General features: G+C 34.4%; 1 protein-coding gene across 1 annotated transcript in view; it reads left to right on the top strand.

The window, feature by feature from the left end:
• LOC129805668 (discoidin domain-containing receptor 2) overlaps positions 1-25,831 on the top strand; it is a 226,134-nt gene that overhangs the window by 91,800 nt on the left and 108,503 nt on the right. The gene's annotated exons all lie outside the window — the stretch shown is intronic.

Below are 25,831 nucleotides of genomic sequence, written 5' to 3' on the forward strand. Positions count from 1 at the left end.
CTGATTTTGTTTACAATAAAATCTCACCTCAAATAAGCCAATCAAGATTTTTCCCGGGTTCTATTGCATTAAATCCATGAAATGCTATCTAGTGGAAGCAATCAATGCAATTTGGATTTTCCAATGTTTTAGTAATATATTTTCCTTGTTTATTTTCAGCAAAATGCAAGAATCCTCTCGGTATGGAATCTGGAGCAATTGCAGATTTTCAAATAACAGCAAGTTCAGCTCATGATATTGGCAATGTGGACCACAACATGCTAGGTAAGCATACACTGCTGGCAATAATCATAGCTCCACTTTTTCATACTGGAAAAACTTTGAAAAAAAAATTTTTTTGGAAAAAAATAAAAATATCATTTGAAGGTATTTTCAAACCGATATGAAAAATTGCCATTTGAATTTCATATCGTTAGAACTGTGAGTACTGTGATAGAATCTTTATAAATATGGCGATTTTCGGGTGGCAATAATTATAGCTCCACTCAATAAATTTGGTTTCAGGATATTTATTTTCAATCAGTGAAGGTAAATATATTTTAGTAATTCAATTAGTAACTGTATTAAGCTAATTAGAATCATTTTTATAAAGTTTTTCATGAATTTTGCTGAAATTTTGTAAGAAAAATGTTTAATGAACAAAAATAAGGGATTAATTAAGGTCTTGAAAGGGATGAAAATTGACAACCAAAAAATTTCCATAAAAATGACAAGATCCTATCACCTTTCATCCGAATTTGTCCATATTGCCGACATATATGCATTTTAAACCACTCCCAGGCTAAAAATCTCCTTTTGTTAGAGGCAAAAGTGTTCAATTTTCCGTGTTACAGTCGAAAAAAACAAGTTTTCTACCGAAATTTGATGTAAAACAATGCTGACTGCTTAGTCTCATCATGTTCTGTTGATCCTGCCCCAAAACAGAATTCCAAGTGACTAAGGTGGTCTTCAGAATAATGAGATAAAAAATTATCAAAAAGAAGCTTATTGCAGTTTGATGAATAAAAAGTATTTTACGTCATTTAAGTGTTTTAAAATTATTTTTTCAGACAGAAAACAAGTTAAGACAAGACCTATCAATTTTTTTAGTCGAAAAAATAATTTTGTACCACTTAAATTAGGTAAAACACCTTCTGTTCATCAAACTGCAATAAGCTTCTTTTTGATATTTTTTATTTCGTTATTCTAAAGACCACCTTAGTCACTTGGAATTCTGTTTTGGGGCAGGATCAACAGAACATGATGAGACTAAGCAGTCAGCATTGTTTTACATCAAATTTCGGTAGAAAACTTGTTTTTTTCGACTGTAACACGGAAAATTGAACACTTTTGCCTCTAACAAAAGGAGATTTTTAGCCCTGGGAGTGGTTTAAAATGCATATATGTCGGCAATATGGACAAATTCGGATGAAAGGTGATAGGATCTTGTCATTTTTATGGAAATTTTTTGGTTGTCAATTTTCATCCCTTTCAAGACCTTAATTAATCCCTTATTTTTGTTCATTAAACATTTTTCTTACAAAATTTCAGCAAAATTCATGAAAAACTTTATAAAAATGATTCTAATTAGCTTAATAAAGTTATTAATTGAATTACTAAAAGATATTTACCTTCACTGATTGAAAATAAATACCCTGAAGCCAAATTTATTGAGTGGAGCTATAATTATTGCCACCCGAAAATCGCCATTTTGATAAAGATTCTATCACAGTACTCACAGTTCTAACGATATGAAATTCAAATGGCAATTTTTCATATTGGTTTGAAAATACCTTCAAATGATATTTTTATTTTTTTCCAAAAAAATTTTTTTTTCAAAGTTTTTCCAGTATGAAAAAGTGGAGCTATGATTATTGCCAGCAGTGTATTATCCTGGGTGCAAAAGGAAAATTTCACCCGTCGCGCCATACATTTCCCACCGTAATTCATTTCAAATATTAATCTCCGAACCCATTTTACCCAAGACAAACTCGGTAATGAATGACACAGCCACTAGGATGGGACATAGAGATGGTCATATATATTTTTTTTGCCTTGCTCCTAAGGACCATTGTCCCTTGTATTTGTAATTAAATTTTGAGGAGATCCTTTGCGGGAGACACATTGAGCACAAAGAAAATTAGTTTTCGTGTGCGTGTATATTTGTGAAGAAATACTGAATGAGATAATATAAAATTTAGGTTTTTGACATGGTATGGGGAAATTTTCACAATGAGGTGGTTGAATGGAGAACAAAAATCTTTTGTATTATTTTGATGTACGGTGAAATGAATTCCCTCTAAGTACATATTGTTGGTTTATTATAAACTTAGTGTGTTATTTCTCTTGTTTGATATTAAAATGTTGTGTGGGAAAGACAAGGAGCTCCCCAAAAACCAAGAGGATTGGCAGAGAGCTTGAAGAGGGTATGGAGGGAATTTAGGGTGAGGGAGGGTGGATGGAAAAAGCGATGAAACAAAGACATAATTAAATTTATGGATTTGTTTTGTGGGTACTCCAGCTATGTTGTGACTTTTGTAATGTGAAACCAACATTTTTTTTATTTTACTTTCTTGTTTTTTTTTCTATACTTTTCACTCTGTGGTATTTTTCCCTGGCTTCGGCGGTTTTTTTTCTTCGCTCTTGCAGACCAAAACTCTAAAAATTCCTTTTCTTTATTATTCACAAGCCATTCAAGTGACTTCTTCGTCTTGTGCTGATTCTTATGTTTGGGTGTTGGGTGGAAAATCCTTTTCTGTCTCTCTGGCTCCTTGTCCAAGTTTTTTTTTCTTCCACTTCTATACACTCAGGAGCAATATTCTGTTCTCAATGGGAATATTCTTCTTGACGTGAACAAGTCGAACAAGTAGATAAATTTAGCAATAATAAATTTGAGTTTGAAAAAAGTGATGATGGTTGCTTGAGTTTTTGAATTACTTCTTATTGCTTTGGTCTCATTACTTTTGTAATCGAATAAGCGAAGGGCTGTGGTTCTGTTAAAAAACAGAAAAAAAACGAAATTACATAGACAATAACGATGGCTCAGAGTAAAACTCGAATAACTCGTAAATGGTCAAATTTACAGGAGAGCGATTTCAAGCTGAGATTTTACATGCTAACTTACAACTTTGAGAATAACTAATCTTCAGCTATAATATTCATACACTGAGAGAAATCCGAAAAAGTTAAAATAATATTCCGAAAATGTTTATTTTACCCTGCAGTATTGATCCGAAATTGGTGTAAATATTATGCTTTTTAGGTGTATTAGGGGTTAAACTTACCCTTTTTATGTTAATTTTACCCTTAAAAAGGTGTAAAATTAACATTAACAATAATTGAAACACGGACTCAGGTCTACAATTTGCATTTTTAGGAAGGAGGAAAATCCTTCCGAAACGTCGGTTTTGAGAAACCAAAGGTCATATCCGTGTTTCAATTATTGCGAAATCAACCTATTGGCCGAAAATCATCTAGCATTAAAAAATGTTGATATATTTTTACACCTAAAAAGTGTTAAAATTATGAGGAAAAAAAGTTAATCGCACCCCCGTTTTTTTTCAGTTATTATTAATCGTATCGAGATATATTCATTACAAAGGCAATAATTTTTACAATGTTCATATCCCGTGTTAGAAGAATCTGCTAGTCTGTTTGTAGACTCGCCCATGAGCGCCTTCCGCGCGTTGTGGATGGTTCTTCCATGCTCCCGGAGTTGTTGGGCGTAGGCGGTGCATTATATTACGTTATTAACATATGACAATTGCCTAAATTAGACATTCAGATCTTTGCACCGGGCGGGACTCGAACTCACAACAGTAAGTCGAGCCGTGGAATCGATCCGCCCAAGAGCCAACGGTCTTGCCTATTGCGCCACTGATTCCGCATTTCAGTGTAGAGAAGGTGGAGGACCTTAAGTAGTACTCAAAAATAAAAAAACGAGTTTTGTAAATATTCGAGTTATTTGACTCTTATTCTGAGTCGTCGATAAATTCTTTAACATCTATACAAATCTGCAGTTTATAAATATGGTTTAACTTTGAATCATTTGTATCTGCAATTCATAACAATATGAAATTATACAGTCCGTACAAGAATTTTTGATTCAGGTGAGGAGTGAACTATAATAAAAGTTGATTCAAACGACGAATTATATAGACAATGAGCTTACAGATATTTTTTGGAATGAGATTTAAACCTTTAGTCTGAAACCAAGCGTCTGGCAAGTTGGCCTTTATATATGGAGCTATTTGAAGCCAACTCATAAATTGATCTCGGACTCAGCTCACAGTGTTCCGAGGAAAAAATGTATTTAAACAAAAATCTAGTATATTTATCCCTCCATACGGAAAGGTTTCTTATAATGCGAAAAAACTTCTCACTTTTCAAATATTTAGCATAACGGTCGCGAGTGCAAAAAAATTCCCAAATAAATTTAAATCGAAGTATGAGAAAGTGACTTCAAATTTCAGGCAACTTGCCAGGGGGTTGTCTGAAACCCATGTTGCGGTCAGACTCAATGGCTCATCGTCATCGCTTTTACCAAAGCTTGCGCATTTTAATTATAATTCTTAGTCAAATTTTCTGGCTAAAAAACACAAACTGTGAAAAAAGTACACATTTTTCCCCAAATCTCAGCTACACTTTTGGAAAAATACTAAAAAAGGGACATTTCTTGTCTTGTTCTCACGAGATCGAGTTTACTGGAAAGTCTTTTCTCCTTTGTGTATTTTGAAACTAGTAAAAATTTGACAGGAATTCCAAGACCTTTATACTAACCACAAACTTGCCCGATTTAATTGGAAAATTAGCTTTCTCGGGCCCATTTAATTTTTGACCTTGATAAACTGGTACTAAGAATGATTGTAGAGCATTTTCGTATATGGTCGAAATGTCTTGCCATACATCATTAAAAAAAACTATATTTAAGGGGTAGTATAACGTCCCAGACTTCGCGAAACGCTCGCACTCATGACTTCGATACTATATATCAATTTTTTTTGCATCATTCTACGTTTATTAGTCTGAAATCGATTTAAACAGATTCATAAATTACTCAAAAGATCACCAAAAATAGTTTAGATATAATACAATGGATTATCGTATAAGAAATTAGTAGATGTAGTTCGGTCAGTTTTGATTTATGAGAATTAAAACACGGGTTTTGACCTGGTTAGGATTTATTCCTTTTTTCTCTTTACGACGTTTCGGGGATTGTTGTCCCCTTCTTCAGGTCTACAAATTAAACAAAATTAATTTTTAGAAATTTTCAATAACCTAAAATAACATGGATCGTTCTTTTGACTTTCACTTACATTGAGATTAATTGGACAAATCGGGTCAGGGTTTTTCACAATCACTATCTTTTTACACAGAGTTGGACAAATTTGCACCATGACGGTCAAATGCCGACTGATGGGCTATTCCGTTACGTGGGATCGTTGACCCCCAAGTCTGGTGATTTCATTCCTCTCTCCTGTGATCCGATTGATGACGTTCTCCTTGCTCATGCATTTGACTAGTTCCTCCTTCACAACTGTGGAAAGAATCTTCTGCTTCCCTGGTAGGCACATGTTGTCGTTGTTTCACTCTTTGCAATAAGTGTGAATATATTGAACTAATGGCAGTTGTATCTGTTCTTTTGTTGATGTTGTCTCGTTTCGTCATGTGGATGTACAGCATCTCCAGGAACTCCAGTTGTTTATTATGATCACATTTGTCGATGATTTCGGTTTGGTCAAACCTGAATTGATGTTTGTTTTCTCTTGCGTGGGTGACCAAAGCAGTGACGTCTTGTTTTTCTTCTATGTTGTTTTGTTGTTGTTTTATGCTACGTTCATGTTGTGATATTCTGTCTTTTAGTCTTTGTATTGTTTTACCCACATACGTTTTACCACATTCGCATGGGATCTGATACTCATCTAATACTAAGATCGGAAATGAATGAATTAAAAATATCATTTAAATGTCGCAATACGAATCACAAACTACACACTAATCTCAAAGATAAAATCAACCCTTTAGCAGATAGTGGAGTGGTCTATCAGATCCCATGCGAATGTGGTAAAACGTATGTGGGTAAAACAATACAAAGACTAAAAGACAGAATATCACAACATGAACGTAGCATAAAACAACAACAAAACAACACAGAAGAAAAACAAGACGTCACTGCTTTGGTCACCCACGCAAGAGAAAACAAACATCAATTCAGGTTTGACCAAACCGAAATCATCGACAAATGTGATCATAATAAACAACTGGAGTTCCTGGAGATGCTGTACATCCACATGACGAAACGAGACAACATCAACAAAAGAACAGATACAACTGCCATTAGTTCAATATATTCACACTTATTGCAAAGAGTGAAACAAAGACAACATGTGCCTACCAGGGAAGCAGAAGATTCTTTCCACAGTTGTGAAGGAGGAACTAGTCAAATGCATGAGCAAGGAGAACGTCATCAATCGGATCACAGGAGAGAGGAATGAAATCACCAGACTTGGGGGTCAACGATCCCACGTAACGGAATAGCCCATCAGTCGGCATTTGACCGTCATGGTGCAAATTTGTCCAACTCTGTGTAAAAAGATAGTGATTGTGAAAAACCCTGACCCGATTTGTCCAATTAATCTCAATGTAAGTGAAAGTCAAAAGAACGATCCATGTTATTTTAGGTTATTGAAAATTTCTAAAAATTAATTTTGTTTAATTTGTAGACCTGAAGAAGGGGACAACAATCCCCGAAACGTCGTAAAGAGAAAAAAGGAATAAATCCTAACCAGGTCAAAACCCGTGTTTTAATTCTCATCAATCAAAACTGACCGAACTACATCTAGTAATACAACACACGGAAAAATGACTAGCTATCTACAAATTATTCAGAGCAATTTTGGATCAGAAACAGCATCAATGATGAAAACATATATGCGAGGACAACGTAAGTTCGCACGGTTACTGGCAAGGAAGAAATTCCTGCTGAATTGTCGAAAAATGGGGTTGACCCCCTCGCATATCTTTAACAATGTCAAATGCCTATATCAAACACTCACCAAGGATTCACCGTACAACAGACAAATAGATACAATGGTGAGATCGTTCCAACTTAGAATACTTTACATGGAGATCAAGGTGACTTACTGGGAGATTGGACAAACTAAACTGAGTTTAATGAACTTACAACAGAGACTGAGAGCGACAGAGATAGCATCAGTGAATGGTTTCTTGCTCGTGCAAGATCAGGTCTTCTGGCGGGAATTTCGGAGGTCAACTAGCAATCAACAGGAAAAGTTCAATGCCCTCTTTTTGAGGCAATTGGGGCACGTCACCAACATGCCATCAGCTGATTGGGTTGTAAACAAGACTGATGTTCCTATACCTCACGAAGTAAAACTTCTCATGGGCTTAAGCCCAAAGTTTGCATTACCACAACAAAATCTTCCACCACGTACAATATTACATCTCTTAACTGAGATTGAAGGTGTGATTGATACAATAAATAATGACAATAATGAAACGAAAAAGAACACATTAAGGTATAAAATATCCCAACTTATCAATAGCCACCTCACACATCACAAATTACGCTCACAAGACAAATATTTCATGCATTTAGAGAGAACAACAAGGAATTTCATCAAAGAACACGAGGATATCATCATTACTACATCTGATAAGGGAAACAAAACGGTTTTTATGTGGAAGCAGGACTATGAGAACAAAATGCTAAACATAGTATCAGACGAGTCAACATACAAGAAAATACCAATGTCCAAGACAATCACTACAGAAAACAAGAACAATGCGTTGGTGAAAAAACTGTACGATAGAGGACACATTGATCCTATCACTAGACGACAACTTACCACGCACAATTCAAGGACCCCTAGGATTTATGGACTCCCCAAAATCCACAAACCAGATACTCCCTTAAGACCTATTGCATCATGCATAAAATCACCCACATACAGTCTCTCTAAATTCCTGATACACATTCTCAGGCAAGCAACCAATTTAGGAGGATACAGCGTGAAGGACTCGTACGAGTTTGTGGATAGAGTCTGTAACACAGAAGTACCCGAAGGATACATAATGATCAGTTTGGATGTGGTATCCCTATTTCCAAACATCCCACGTCAGCTGGCAATGGAAATAGTAGATGAACTCTGGAATTCTAACAAAATCAACACAGATATCAGTAAGGATCTCTTCGAACAAATGCTACGCCTATGCCTCGAAACAAGCTACTTTACATACAATGATCAACATTATGTCCAAATTGATGGAATGCCCATGGGTGGCCCGCTTTCCCCAGTGATTGCAGATATTGTTATGGATCATGTATTGATCAACATAACCCAAAGAATCCCATTCCAAATTGTCTGCCTGACTAAATATGTGGATGATTTGTTCTGCCTGATCCCACATGACAAATCCGATGAAGTCCTATCGTACTTTAATAACTACCATGAAAAACTCCAATTCACAATTGAAAAAGAAGTTGATGGAGCCATACCATATCTGGATACATACGTAGTGAGACAAGAATCATGCATGCGTACAATGTGGTACAAAAAGCCGATAGCATCGGACAGGATGCTAAATTATCACTCAAACCATCCTTTACAACAAAAAGTCAGCACTGCGATTGGTCTCATTAACCGGGTTCTCAAGTTAACAACAGCCAATACAGACAATACGAAGAACATAATTATTACGAAATTAAAAATGAATGGTTTCCCGACTAGATTAATCAATGCTCTCTGGAACACCCACAACAACAACACAAATCACAACACAACACGAGAGGACACAAATCCAAATGACGTCACATATAGATCCATAATGTACATACCAACACTCAGTGACAAGATCCGAAAAATACTAAGATCGGAAATGAATGAATTAAAAATATCATTTAAATGTCGCAATACGAATCACAAACTACACACTAATCTCAAAGATAAAATCAACCCTTTAGCAGATAGTGGAGTGGTCTATCAGATCCCATGCGAATGTGGTAAAACGTATGTGGGTAAAACAATACAAAGACTAAAAGACAGAATATCACAACATGAACGTAGCATAAAACAACAACAAAACAACACAGAAGAAAAACAAGACGTCACTGCTTTGGTCACCCACGCAAGAGAAAACAAACATCAATTCAGGTTTGACCAAACCGAAATCATCGACAAATGTGATCATAATAAACAACTGGAGTTCCTGGAGATGCTGTACATCCACATGACGAAACGAGACAACATCAACAAAAGAACAGATACAACTGCCATTAGTTCAATATATTCACACTTATTGCAAAGAGTGAAACAACGACAACATGTGCCTACCAGGGAAGCAGAAGATTCTTTCCACAGTTGTGAAGGAGGAACTAGTCAAATGCATGAGCAAGGAGAACGTCATCAATCGGATCACAGGAGAGAGGAATGAAATCACCAGACTTGGGGGTCAACGATCCCACGTAACGGAATAGCCCATCAGTCGGCATTTGACCGTCATGGTGCAAATTTGTCCAACTCTGTGTAAAAAGATAGTGATTGTGAAAAACCCTGACCCGATTTGTCCAATTAATCTCAATGTAAGTGAAAGTCAAAAGAACGATCCATGTTATTTTAGGTTATTGAAAATTTCTAAAAATTAATTTTGTTTAATTTGTAGACCTGAAGAAGGGGACAACAATCCCCGAAACGTCGTAAAGAGAAAAAAGGAATAAATCCTAACCAGGTCAAAACCCGTGTTTTAATTCTCATCAATCAAAACTGACCGAACTACATCTAGTAATACAACACACGGAAAAATGACTAGCTATCTACAAATTATTCAGAGCAATTTTGGATCAGAAACAGCATCAATGATGAAAACATATATGCGAGGACAACGTAAGTTCGCACGGTTACTGGCAAGGAAGAAATTCCTGCTGAATTGTCGAAAAATGGGGTTGACCCCCTCGCATATCTTTAACAATGTCAAATGCCTATATCAAACACTCACCAAGGATTCACCGTACAACAGACAAATAGATACAATGGTGAGATCGTTCCAACTTAGAATACTTTACATGGAGATCAAGGTGACTTACTGGGAGATTGGACAAACTAAACTGAGTTTAATGAACTTACAACAGAGACTGAGAGCGACAGAGATAGCATCAGTGAATGGTTTCTTGCTCGTGCAAGATCAGGTCTTCTGGCGGGAATTTCGGAGGTCAACTAGCAATCAACAGGAAAAGTTCAATGCCCTCTTTTTGAGGCAATTGGGGCACGTCACCAACATGCCATCAGCTGATTGGGTTGTAAACAAGACTGATGTTCCTATACCTCACGAAGTAAAACTTCTCATGGGCTTAAGCCCAAAGTTTGCATTACCACAACAAAATCTTTCACCACGTACAATATTACATCTCTTAACTGAGATTGAAGGTGTGATTGATACAATAAATAATGACAATAATGAAACGAAAAAGAACACATTAAGGTATAAAATATCCCAACTTATCAATAGCCACCTCACACATCACAAATTACGCTCACAAGACAAATATTTCATGCATTTAGAGAGAACAACAAGGAATTTCATCAAAGAACACGAGGATATCATCATTACTACATCTGATAAGGGAAACAAAACGGTTTTTATGTGGAAGCAGGACTATGAGAACAAAATGCTAAACATAGTATCAGACGAGTCAACATACAAGAAAATACCAATGTCCAAGACAATCACTACAGAAAACAAGAACAATGCGTTGGTGAAAAAACTGTACGATAGAGGACACATTGATCCTATCACTAGACGACAACTTACCACGCACAATTCAAGGACCCCTAGGATTTATGGACTCCCCAAAATCCACAAACCAGATACTCCCTTAAGACCTATTGCATCATGCATAAAATCACCCACATACAGTCTCTCTAAATTCCTGATACACATTCTCAGGCAAGCAACCAATTTAGGAGGATACAGCGTGAAGGACTCGTACGAGTTTGTGGATAGAGTCTGTAACACAGAAGTACCCGAAGGATACATAATGATCAGTTTGGATGTGGTATCCCTATTTCCAAACATCCCACGTCAGCTGGCAATGGAAATAGTAGATGAACTCTGGAATTCTAACAAAATCAACACAGATATCAGTAAGGATCTTTTCGAACAAATGCTACGCCTATGCCTCGAAACAAGCTACTTTACATACAATGATCAACATTATGTCCAAATTGATGGAATGCCCATGGGTGGCCCGCTTTCCCCAGTGATTGCAGATATTGTTATGGATCATGTATTGATCAACATAACCCAAAGAATCCCATTCCAAATTGTCTGCCTGACTAAATATGTGGATGATTTGTTCTGCCTGATCCCACATGACAAATCCGATGAAGTCCTATCGTACTTTAATAACTACCATGAAAAACTCCAATTCACAATTGAAAAAGAAGTTGATGGAGCCATACCATATCTGGATACATACGTAGTGAGACAAGAATCATGCATGCGTACAATGTGGTACAAAAAGCCGATAGCATCGGACAGGATGCTAAATTATCACTCAAACCATCCTTTACAACAAAAAGTCAGCACTGCGATTGGTCTCATTAACCGGGTTCTCAAGTTAACAACAGCCAATACAGACAATACGAAGAACATAATTATTACGAAATTAAAAATGAATGGTTTCCCGACTAGATTAATCAATGCTCTCTGGAACACCCACAACAACAACACAAATCACAACACAACACGAGAGGACACAAATCCAAATGACGTCACATATAGATCCATAATGTACATACCAACACTCAGTGACAAGATCCGAAAAATACTAAGATCGGAAATGAATGAATTAAAAATATCATTTAAATGTCGCAATACGAATCACAAACTACACACTAATCTCAAAGATAAAATCAACCCTTTAGCAGATAGTGGAGTGGTCTATCAGATCCCATGCGAATGTGGTAAAACGTATGTGGGTAAAACAATACAAAGACTAAAAGACAGAATATCACAACATGAACGTAGCATAAAACAACAACAAAACAACACAGAAGAAAAACAAGACGTCACTGCTTTGGTCACCCACGCAAGAGAAAACAAACATCAATTCAGGTTTGACCAAACCGAAATCATCGACAAATGTGATCATAATAAACAACTGGAGTTCCTGGAGATGCTGTACATCCACATGACGAAACGAGACAACATCAACAAAAGAACAGATACAACTGCCATTAGTTCAATATATTCACACTTATTGCAAAGAGTGAAACAACGACAACATGTGCCTACCAGGGAAGCAGAAGATTCTTTCCACAGTTGTGAAGGAGGAACTAGTCAAATGCATGAGCAAGGAGAACGTCATCAATCGGATCACAGGAGAGAGGAATGAAATCACCAGACTTGGGGGTCAACGATCCCACGTAACGGAATAGCCCATCAGTCGGCATTTGACCGTCATGGTGCAAATTTGTCCAACTCTGTGTAAAAAGATAGTGATTGTGAAAAACCCTGACCCGATTTGTCCAATTAATCTCAATGTAAGTGAAAGTCAAAAGAACGATCCATGTTATTTTAGGTTATTGAAAATTTCTAAAAATTAATTTTGTTTAATTTGTAGACCTGAAGAAGGGGACAACAATCCCCGAAACGTCGTAAAGAGAAAAAAGGAATAAATCCTAACCAGGTCAAAACCCGTGTTTTAATTCTTAAGAAATTAGTTTTAGTTCATAATCTGATTATAATCGATTGAAACTGGTTCAGTTTTGTTAGAAATTTCCATATCATTTCAGTGAACTCTTACATGAACTCCTTTGGTGAAGAAATGAGCTTTTTACTAGAGCTACCTTGATTTTAGAAAACTTATATTAGGAATGATTGAACGGTATTTTCGTATATGGATAAAATGTTCGCCTGTGCAACCTCTAAAGTCCCAGGATCGACTTATAAGGGGTTCATCAAAAGTCCCAAGACATTATTTCTCACCATTTGGCTTTTCCAGATGTAAATAATCGGACGGACGAGCAGCGTGTTGTTAAAAAAACTCGAAAATTCAGGTTTCCAAAATTATACCAAAATGAGACCCCATAAAGACCAAGGGAGTCGAAATTCGGAAAGCCAAAATCCCGAACACCAAAATCCGAAAAGGCAAAATCCTGAAAGCCGAAATCCTGAATGTGTCGGAATCCTGAATAGCCAAAATCTCGAATGGGTCACAATTCTGAAGAGGCAAAATCCCGAATTGGCAAGAATCCTGAACGCCAAAATCCGGAAAGCCAAAATCCCGAAAGTCAAAAATCGAAAAACACAATATCCCAAAAATCCAAAATCCCGAAAGTCAAAATCCCGAACGGATTTTGACCATTTTGGATGTAGGATTTCGTGATTTTGGCTTTCGGGATTTTGGTTTTCGGGATTATGACTCATTCAGAATTTTGATACATTTGAAATTTGGCTTTCAGGATTTTTGGCTTTTCGGGAATTTAGTTTTCGGGATTTTGACTTTCCAGTATTTTGATTTTTCGACATTTTAGCTTTTCGGGATTTTGACCCATTGGGGACTTTTCTTTTCGGGATTTTGGCTTTTCGGAAATTTGACTGGCATCGATTTCAATTACTTGAACATTTACAAAAACAACCTTTTCATCACAATCTTGATTTTCAGCAAAGTTTGAGGCAAAATCATAATTTGGATCACAATGGACCATCAGGGGATGGTAAAATATTTTAATACCTTGCTATAAAATTTATGAAGTTTGTAGTATATTTATAATAAATGGATTGAATCATATTTCCGTAATAGATTAATATTTAATGGTAAAACGGGTAAAACTAAAACCTTGATCTATATTCTATTTTCCAAGTGTAAAATTATTGTTATGCACGGAAGTAGAAAAAAAATCGATCTACTATCAAAGCATTTCAACTACAAGGGGAGACACAAATGTCTCAATGGGAAATAGAAATACTCGAGAACACTGCGTTCCTCGAGTTCTTGCGTCTGTGTAAATATTTAAAATAAGTCGATTTCATAGAACCTTGAAATTTCGCTCTACTACCATTTACCACTTTTTTTGTGGACCTGAATGTCGGGTTGAATTTTCCGAATGTAGGGGTTGGCAGGGCGTAGTGTAAGTCATATATATTCAATAAAAGCCCTTCATTTTTCATGAACCGCACACGCACATTATAGAATCTCGTTAGAATGAAGCGACAAAGATTAATGCGATATCCCTTTACATATACTGCTTGGTAACTCGGTGAACTTGCTAATTATACTGGTGAAGTTGAAATTCTCTTGCCGCCGAGAAAGTCTATTTGTTGTTCTTATTGAGAAATGGTGAGAGAGGGAAATGTAAAATTCCAGTGAAAAATTACACATCATCCACAATGTGTTTTGGTCTATGGAGACTTACTGTATTTATGTATGTTTACACTGTGGATCCAAAGTGTAATGACGCCGCAAAATAAATTTTCCTGCTTAATCCACCAAAGGTTTCCATATGCTATCTCAATGAATAGCCAGCATACACAAAAATCCACTCTTGCTGTTATCTTAATTAGTTGGATGCACTTGAAAATCCCCATGTAAAGCAATTTTAAAGTGCAATCAATGGATAAAAAGGAATTTAATAAAGAACCAAATTGATTTCCAATCAATTATGGCCTAATTATATATTATGCTTTAAATAAATTTATCAATAATATTGAGGTTATATGCCTTCACTATCGACCATTGCAAAAAGTTGAAATTAAAACTCACACAAGTGCCAGAATTTTTTGTTTTTACCAATAAATATCCAAAATGTTCAGCACATTGAGTATCGTGCCAAAACAATAAGATTCTGAACATTTGTTACTTGTGCAACCTATTAAGTCCAACAGTGTCGACCTTACAATTCTTGTCGCCAGTGTATTTCAGGCTAATGAAATAAAAAGCGAAATGAAATAATAATTTTAAAGTGGAGCAGGGCGAAGAAATAAAAGAGAAAAAGAGGGTGGGATGAAATACTGAGGATGGAAGCTGAAAAAAAAATGTCATACTTCCTCTTGAGAATTGTTTATTTTTTCACATTATTATTTCTTTTGTATTTTTGCGCCACTTTATTCCATTAGAAGGCGTCTTTTTTACACCGCGTCGCCTCACTTAAAGAAAAAAAATGTACCCATATTGGTGCATGAACTATAATTCTTTGCGACAACATTTTTTTTTCATAGTCATTTGTCACTGAAAATGACGCAATAAATCTACATTGACTGCATAACACTGATTAGGCAAATCTGTCTATGCTTAGTTTATGTTTTCTTGTATATTTTTCTTGTACTTGGGATGAGAGGGTCTTAGGATGAGAGAAATTTTTTAGAGTTTGGTCGCGATTCTCACTGAAAGTGTCAGATATTGTATTTGAAGCAGACGGGATATACGTATGATTGATTGTTCTCTAATAAATTTAGTAATAAAATTTTAGTCCTTGAAAACAAAATGGATATAATAAAAAAAATAGATAAAAAGTAATAAATAAAAAAAATATTAATAATTTTACTCTAAAAAAAGGTTTGCCAATTGGTAGTTAAAATTTTGTCAAAGGGATGTTCCTCCTTATTACACAGAAGAAAATTCGTAAGATCGTTCTTAAATATTTGTGAATTCCTACTGGAGACTTACGAAATGCTCTCAAATTGTATATCCCACAAACAAGTTCGTAAAAGTTTGTGCTCTATTCACAAACATTGTTTGTAACATGATCAATTGGATAACATTTTTTGTTCTTTTACAAACATTTGTTCGTAAATGTTCGTAAGGAAATAAAAAAATATACGTAAAATTTTATCATATGTTCGTAAACTTTTTCCAGACGAACAAAAATGTTCGCACAAAGGTTTGTCAGAGAACAAAATAATACTTGTCAAGTGCTCATGTTATGAACAATGTATGTGAGACAATACAAACTTTTACGAATGTTTTGGTGGGTTATACAATTTACGAGCATTTCGTAAGTCCCCAGTAGGAATTCACAAACATTTACCAACAATTTTACGAAACATTTTTTCTATGTACAAAAATGTTTATATAAAATGTAAAAATATGGCAAAAAGTTTTGTCAGGCAAATTATTTTGACAAAATTCTATTGGCTACTTTATAAACCTTTCTTTTCAAAGTAGATATACGTTGAGTAGATGATATTCGTATTATTAGTTAATTTAAACAAATTAGAATTCGGTTAAGTATTAAAATAAGAAGACCTAAGGCAATGAGGATATTTTTCGGATCGTAAGAAACAACGTCACCAATCTCCTATTTTTTTATGTAATATGTTTAATGAAAATTGAAATGTTCTGTTACAAATTTTTCAAAAGACTTGGTTTGAATCTTGAAATGTAATTTATCATCATAGTTGTTGCTAGTTTTAGAGTACTTTGAGAATTTTTATTTATTTTTTTATCAAATTTAATTGTTTTTTTCAAAGTTGTTAGAACTCTAAATTAGTTTGTCCGATATTTTACGTCATCCAAAATTTCAAATTGTTATCCTATTCTTAATAGTACACTAAGAAATGAATATAATTGAAAGCATTGCTTAGGGGTAATATCTGACACTTTGTTATAAAGAAAATATAATAGGGTAAGTGCTCATAATTTTGGACAGTTTCTAAATTTGGACACTTTGAGGGTAAAATTGGACACTAAAAATAAATTGATTAAAATGATGGATTTTTATTCCAATATTTGATGAAAAATGAATTCTATCTAAATATTTGTTCTTTTTGGAAGATTTTGACACTAAATACGTTAAATTTTGAATATGATTTGAGTTGAAATTGCTTTGTTGAAAATTCAGTGTGAGCAATTGCTTACGAGAAATATGACAGAACTTCGTGGCTTACTTCAGTCTTATTTAGTTTTGGTGAAGTACTAACAAGGTTTGTTCGCTGTTTTTGAGTGATATTATTGAATATTCATTGAATATTGTGTTGATTCACGTTACTGATGATTTGTACATTTGACCTGAAGTGAGATTTGCTTTGTGAATTATATTTTTCGTTTGAAAAATGGGAAATTTTTTAAGACATTCACCAGTGAGGTGATGATTCTTATTTTGGACAGGTGTTTTTCTCACGAAATTTCGTGAAGTTTTAGCTTTTGTGATGACTAGGTTGGACAAATGCCTGGAGAAACAAAGGAGCATCATCTCTACGAAAGAGATGTAGCGAGAAATGCCTTGAAAGGCTCCCGGAAAGGTCAGGGAATGAGCGAATCTGCACGTACTTGGAGTATCGAAGTCAACTCACTTTAATGAATGATATGGAAAGTTTTCGGGTTTCTTGTGACATTCTACGGTTCCCTTACATGAACAGGAGGAGGTCTTGGTAAGATTGGTTCATGAAATGAAGAACAATGGGCATCCTGTTGAGGCGGATTAGCTGTCCAAATTTACAGCCAAGTTGGACAAATTAATAAACAAGTTGTCCAAAATAAGAGCCAAGGTCACCTCTACTTATCAATTCATTTTTAAACGTATTAAAACTAATTTTAATAAAAATAAGACGATAAATAGCTTGCTAAGTTTCTAAACAACCCTTCTGAAAAGAGAGTAACAAGAAATGTCAATTAGTATAGAAAATATCGCACTTCAAACTTGGAACTTCGATGCTTATAAGCAGACTGTCCAAAATTATAAGCACTTCCCCTATTGTTCAATTCGTATGGAATATCGTACAACAACTTATTGACCTTCTCGAACCCTTTCGAGGTGTTTCCCACAGCATAACATATTGTTCACAAATGTGACTATCTTTTAGCTGAGTGTAACGTAGAAATTGAAGAAAATAAAGTTTATAAAATTTTGAGGAAAAAAATATAAGTGGACGATATTAGAAACATAATCTCGGCGGATAACCTCTGATCAAATGTCTACTTTTTACGTGAAAAAACATAACCCATCAGGGAAATTTCGTTATAGATTTGCAGAAATAATCATTGATAAACATAAAATAATACAATATTTAACGCGTATTTTACAATGATATTTAAAAGAAAACTATTGTTGGAAAATTATTTGACATTTACCTCAGTCAAATAACGTTGTAAACAATACAGTTCTTTCACATTTTCATAGAAGTCTTATCACACTGAAATGTCCGTTAAACAATAATTTCAATCTATATGGGATTCAACATTGGACAGATTGTTAATTAAATTTAGTTTCAGTGTCTTATGTTTCACTAAGGTGGACGATATTTCAATTTTTTGGAAAATTTTCCATTTTCCTTTTATTTGAATTTTGCCTTAAATGCGTAAAGAATACATTTTTTCGCTATCACTATAGGGGTGTTCGACAAGGGATGTATAGCACTCGATTATGAGCACTATATTATGAGGTGGAGGCATTTGAGGAAGCAAATTTTGAAAGATTTTCAAAATGTTGAAAATTGTAGTAGGGGATGAATAAGACACTGTTATTTTTTGATAATCGTCGATACATGATCCTTACCGAAACCTACGAGTTAATCCAAGTTTGTAATTGCTGTAATTTCTAGTTTACTAAGTTTTATCAGGGTGTCACTCATTTCAATTTTTAGAATTTAACACACTAGCATTATGGTATTCTCTCGCACTCCATCTTAATTGTTTTATCAATTGGAGCATATATGACTTAATGATTTACTTACCATATTGGATCACAAAAGAATCACGATCTAGCGGAACTTACAATGCTTTCCCCAGTTTTTTAAGGCAATGTGCCCTCTGTTTGTGCTCACATACTAGGAATTCCCTTTGGACTATCTGGCGCTTCCCTATATGATGATTTCTCATGAAAGAATATTTTTGTATATTCCTTTCTTCGTTGAAGATACACTAAGGTCCTCCTACTATTCTCTCCCAAACCTTTGTATCGCCGTAAAGACAATGTGCAGTGTTTAGTAGTGATATTTCATTCAGAAGCAACCCTCTTTTGTCTTCTAATGCATCGTCAGAAAAGTATTGAGCATAAAATGTGCGTTTGTATGCTGATGTGTGCTGTATCTGGAAAATCTCAAGTCAAACATACATTATAACATTAATATATAATACATTTGGGTGAAAAAAAAAGAAGTCTACCGACGACGAGTGGATGTGTTAAAGGAAGACCAAGGAGTGGTGGTTCCTGGGTGAAGAATTGGTTTTGGTATCGGCAATATGTTATTCACCATTTGCCGTTTCTATACTCTTTCACGCTTTTTCCTCCCCCGTTCTGCAGACGCGTTATTTTTTTTCTCCTGGGTTTTCATTCACTTCTTTCGTTCATAACTCAACAACATAAACCGTCAGCTTTGAAATAGTGCTACGCCTCAATCGTACAAGTTCCCTTATTTTCTAACATTGGGATTTTCAGCTTGAAGCCCAATGTTAATGATTAAAATGCAAATACCCATTGCCGTAATGATGGGTGCCCTCTTTCTAAAATGTTTAGATCAAATTACATTTCTCCCTTTAGTCAATCATAAATCTTCTGCACCACATCCATCCACGCATTCGCATATTGCCATGCCTTTCGTCCAAACATACCAAATATCACTCTTCTATCTCGAGATGGATTTCTAGATGAATTCTCTATTCGGATTTTTTTCCCGTTTAATAATGCTTTTCCAAAACAGGAGGGAATTTGGCTCCTAATATGATTGAATAGAAATGGAAGAGAAAAGAAAAGGCTTTAAGTATGAGGCCACTGCTGGATGCCTCTCTTGCTGATATTTTATTTCATATAAAAGAGATTGAAGGATAAAACAGCATGAAATCTATTCACACTGATGTCAGTCAAATTAAATCGACACACCAATTATTTTTTTTTCGCTTTTACATCCTCCGTACCCCATGTTGTATTCTCTACAATAATAGCCCAAGTATAAATGATCGAAAAGTCGTTGTATCACAGAAGAATTACGAGGAAGGAAAATGATGACACTTGTATCACTTTACATAAATGGGGGCAAACACGTGAAAAAAAAGTATAAAATAAGAGTCAAAACTCGATCAATTTGAAGTGATGTGTCTGGTTGAGAAGGCAAAGATGGAGAAGAAGTTGAATAATTATCAGCAATTTGTTTGGTAGCAGAATTGAAGGAGATAATGGTAGTGATGAATTCAGTAATTGCAAAATTGTTCTATACTCGCGAGAATATTGATCAGGCTATCGAGGGGTTAGTAACTGACAAATTATGATGTGTGTGTGTTGCAAATAATTATGTCAAAACATGTGTGACAACTCTGCTTCCATATGAAACCAATTAGATTTTTATATTGTGACAACATGACGATGGATGACAGTTTATTTTTCCGGCATGCGCTTTCAACATTTCAACTCTCTGACAAATCAATAGTAAAAACTAATCAAAATTGCTACGTGGGGTTGAACGAATACAACAGTTCTTGAAACCTATTCTAAATATGTCCTGCAATTTCATACAATGGCAATTAAAATATTTATGCAAAACATCCAAACATTAAGGTTAGTTGGTTTTAGGTTTAGGGTACATTTTCTCAATACTTTTATAGGATACTAAATGGTTAGATCATTAATCTAAACAAGAGACTGGAGGCATCTATCGTCACTTTCAAAAAGAAAAATTACTTGACATTAATCATAAAACACTTCATAAATTGCAAAAATTAACTAAAAGAAAATTTATTGAATATACAAGAGGTTAACAGAAACCAGGAATTAATGGCTCAGGAATATAGGTCTCAATTGTGGGACTACGATCATGATAAGAAATATCAGGATTTTGACATCGTGAATTCAAAGAGATGGCAAAGCGTCTCAGCTTTGCGAATTGCTCGATTTCACGAAATAAAACTACCCGTGAATTATCTTTTTGCATGTTTTTTGTGTATACCGGTTTATCACCGATTTGATTCATTCACAAATCGGAAAACCATTATGAACTAGAATTACGATTACTTGATCAATTAATTACCGATTAGAACTGATATAGCCGGATTGGAAATGTCAAGACCTTTCCAAAAAATCCAAATTTAACGAAATCGGTTAAAAAATGAGCCCATAAGTGATTGACTTCTGACCCTCAATAATTCAAAATGGCGATTTTCCGGTTATAGGTATGTTTTTACGAAATGTTCGGTTATGCCGAAAATGGACTCAGGCTGATCCTGGAAATTACTCAGCTCGAAACATTTAGCGGTAAAGTAACAGCCCAAAATATCATACACTGAGGATTTAGGATTAAGGATTAGCGTTTTCAGCGTACATTTCTATTAAATGTACACACTTGGATTGCTTATAGATTTGTTAAGTGCGATATCAATGAATTTTTCGTACAAAAAGATACACTTTGACCTTCCCATTACTCCAATCTTAATGCATTTTAAGATTTTGCAACTTTGCATATCACTACTCTCCATGTTTTTTCACCCAATTGACATTTCTAAAAGTACCCAAAAACACCCTAGATGAAGCTTTTCATTATTATCACTGTCGCTGATGTCGCCTAATTCCCGGAATTTTACTAGAACTCATGAATTTAGAATATCAGCCTGATCCTCCAAATTATGGGCTGATCCGTCAGTGTATCGACACCAATCCTCATTTTTCGGGCTGATCAATAAGACGATCCCTGTTTCTATTTTGGGCTTTCGGCAACCTCTAAGGCCTAGCGCACAATAACTTTAGTTTGTAAATATGTTTTGAATATTTCCTATGAGAGTGAGCGAGATGTCTAGATCTATATTTCACTACTTCTCATTGAAATGTCAAAAACATGTTTACAAAACAAATATTATTGTAAGCGAGATCTAGATCTAGTCATCTCGCTCATTCTTATGGGAAATTTTGAAAATATGTTTACAAACAAAAGTTATTGTGCGTTGGGCATAATACATAACCAAAAATAAAAAAAATCTATAGAGCCGTTTTCGTAATAAACCAAAAAACATGATATTGGAGGGAAGTGAAGGGAAAAGAAAAAAAACGCCTAGAGATAATGCTTCTTTATTGGGGGGGTGACCATAGACCGGAAGTTGATATCTTTTACCGTTTAAGCTCTAGAGCGGTGACAAATTGGAAAAAGCGAATTATATATAACTGCTCTCTCCTTGACTTCGAGTAGTAAAATTGGAAAAATACCCCAGTGATCATAAGAAAAACCATTTCGGAAAACAAAAATTGTTTATAATGTTTGTGCTTGTGTATTGTGTGATTTAGTTTTGACTAAATTTGGTAAATAAATAAAAATTTAACTAAATCGACAAAAAAAATAATATTTTAAAAATTCGGTATGCAAGAAAAATATTTCAGAGGTATTTTAATTCTCACACTTCTCTACATTATTGACAAAATTTCGACTTTGAAAAACTCGAAATATTCACCTGGATTGCCAAAAAATTATATCTGAAAATAAAGGAAACCGTTATGCTCAACGCACAATAACTTTTGTTTGTAAACATGTTTTTAAAATTTCCTATGAGAGAGAGCAAGATAACTGGATGTCGGTTTCATTCGCTCTCACTGAAATGTCAAAAACATGTTTACAAAATAAAAGTTATTGTGCGCTGGGCATTAGAATTTTTGAAAACAAACTACAAAAACATGGTCTGAAAAGAGAGTTGGTGGTGAAAAAGGGAAAAAACATACAGTAAACTCTCGCTCAATCAGCTCTTTTTCAATCGGGCGAAAAATTTTGTTGACAATTTTCACGTTTAATTATGAAGCTAATTTGCTGTGTAAATATGCAAATGGCCCTGGCCGCCGCGCGCCCGCAAACCCCATAATGATGATGATAATTTGCTCAAATTTACTGTAGTTCTTCCTATTTTATCGTGATTCTTTATAATTCAGCGCTTTTTGTGGAATTTACAAAGGCTTCACAATGCCCAATTGAGAGAGAGTCTACTGTATCTAGATAATTTCGATTTATGGAGAGGTTACCAGAAGACCAGAAGTTGATATCTTTTAACGTTTGACCTATAGCCTGCTAACAAAAACCTTAGAATAAATAAAAAGCAATATCTGGAAATAAAAAATCACTAACGTGGTACCTTATCTATTCATTACCGATTGACACCAATACAATACTGCCGATTGAAAATTTCAAGACCTTTCCTTTCAATAAAATAGTTTTCTAAAAGTGGTATCGTATAAAACTGTACTATATGAACTGCAATAAACGTTCTTGGATTTATAACTTAGTTACTTTATACGAGTTTTCACAATTACAAGCTCATATATTATTTTTTTTATTTTTTGAATTCATTTGAAACCGATTTCGATTTGTAAGAGATTGAAAGACCTTTACAACGAACCTAAACTTACTCCAATCGATTGTAAAATACGCGAGCTAGAAATAATTAACTTTGACCTTTTGAAATACTTTTTATATAGGAATGATCCTAAGCCATTGTCATAAAATTGTTAAGCGGGTTATCTTGAAAATGAAATAACATTTAAGAGGGTGTCTTTATGGGGTGAAACCGTTAAAATATTTCAAGTGAATTATTCTAGAGAATCTTTTAACTTCTTAAAATTAACATTACGTCAGCATTGGTCATTGATTTATTGAACATTAATTAAAATTTTATTCTATATTGTAAGTTAAACTAGTTTATTTTATTTATAATTTTGGATGTTTTATTTATTTCTTTTTAATTATATAATTAAGAACATTGTTTTGCTCTATACCCTGCGAAAAAATTCAAGTACTGTCCTGAAAATAAACCAGACCAGACCAGACTCTAGGAATATTACCCTTTCAATCAGATTAGCGTTGGGTCAAAAATTTATCGTCTACAAATATAAAAGTCAATATTGACAGGAATCAGTGCGATGTGATGAGATGGGCGACCCCTTGAAAAATCATTTAAATCGTTAAATCTCACCAAAAACCATCCTCAGGACATTTATAAAGTGGTAAGAAAATAAGAAAGAAAGATAGGAGGGTACACAATAAAGAAAATTGCGGTTTGACCCCTCAGACGAAGAAGGAAAAAAAAGTGTAGGAAATACAAAAGTTTCTTTTGTGAAGGGAAACGTCAGAGATATTCCTTATCGAATCTTACAAATTCCTAAATGTTAAGAGTTAACATTTGAAGGCACAATTTGAGGAATTCTCCCATCCGTATTCCAAATGTGATGTGCCTCTTATACTATCCATGGTGAATCTCTCTTTTCACTTAAATGCACAGAATTTGTGAGAAGAAGGAGTCAGAAGAGGGGTTGATTTGAACAGAAGAACGCAACAAAAGTGAAGGCATCCATCCAACCATCTGACTGACATACAATTCATGTGCATACTTATGTAGGAAACACATAAAACGATGCCAACAGACACTCCATGATGATGTCGATAATGATGGTGAAAAGTCAAGAATGTGTTAACCAAAAAGGCGAAAATGTTAGACACCAGCAAACAGCATAACACATCCTCTTTGGGCTTACGCTAGAAATCTTTTACAGAATGGGTTAATTCAGATGTTAAATGTTATTTTCATTTTGATTATTTTTGTCTTTATTGAGATGTTATTTTGATTTATTGCAAATGAAAGTTATTTTTTTTATTACTAGCTATTACACAATTTTGACATAACAAAATTTAATTTAGTCATAGTCTTGTTTTCAGAATTGAGAATAAAATTTAAATTAATCTTAAGCTACGTTTATCAATTTACACTGAAAAATCATTTCAAAGGTATTTAAAGTCTCATAAAATTTAAAAGCGAAGAAGGAAGTTTTTAGGAAAGAGAAAATTCCTAATAGGATATTTAAAAAAATCATGTTTTTTTTATTATTGTTAAAAATTCTATATGGGTTGTGTAGTTCTTCGGACTCATATTATAGTTTTTATTTGCTGTAGTAATTTATTTAGTGGATGCTATTCTATCTTTTTATAGAATATTTCAAGTTAATAATTAATACTGACGGGGGCGTGGTCTATTTTATTTAAGTTTAGCGCTTTAATAATAATTAATAATTTTGTGCACCGCAAATAATGGTGCTATTCCAATGAAACAAGAACATGTCTTTTTAGCACTTTACTGTTCTCAAATGCTTCTACATAATGGACTTTTCTTTGTGTGAATTCTTGTTACGACTGTTAGGTAGTTTTAGTACACGGCGTCGACTAGGGAAAACAGTCAAGACAGGAACCAACACAAAGAATATTCGATATTGCAGAAGAACTTGAGACCAGTAAAATCCTAAAAATTTTTTTTAGCACTTTACTGTTCTTTAGTGTTTCTGCAATATCGAATTTTCTCTGTTATGGTTCCTGTCTCGACTGTTTTCCTCAGCCCTCGCTGTATTCTCAAACCATCAAACAGTCGTGACAAGAACCAACACAACCAAAAGTCGATTATGGTGAAGCATTTGAGAACAGTAAAGTGCTAAAAACATGTTCATTTTTACATTGGAATAGCACCAATCGGGCTTTTATTTTTAATCGAATTCTTATGGTTTAGGGGAGACTGGGGCAAAAAGTCACAAATCGAAAAATTCAAAATTCAATATCTTCTAAAGTAAAAAAGACAGCGACTCAAATTTTTTTCTATGGATAGCCTCCATAGACCTTCTTCAATGTCGTAAGTTTCTTAGAATTCGAACAAGGAATTTAGAAAATAAAAAATATCGAAGTTTTTAGTCCTATTTTTGAAATATTTTCCTTGCAGAAGATAACAATTGTTACCTACTTATTTTCCCAAATTGATGAACTGATGAATATTTTTTAAATAATTTGGATTCTTTGAATACGAATCCGCTATCTATTTTAGAATTTCACAAAGGTTCTTTTCTCCAGAAATCCTTTTATTAAAAATGGCCACTTGGGGTAAAAAGTAACAAAAAGC

Source organism: Phlebotomus papatasi, chromosome 3 (genome assembly GCF_024763615.1).
Source record: "Phlebotomus papatasi isolate M1 chromosome 3, Ppap_2.1, whole genome shotgun sequence".
Classification (NCBI taxonomy): Eukaryota; Metazoa; Arthropoda; class Insecta; order Diptera; family Psychodidae; genus Phlebotomus; species Phlebotomus papatasi.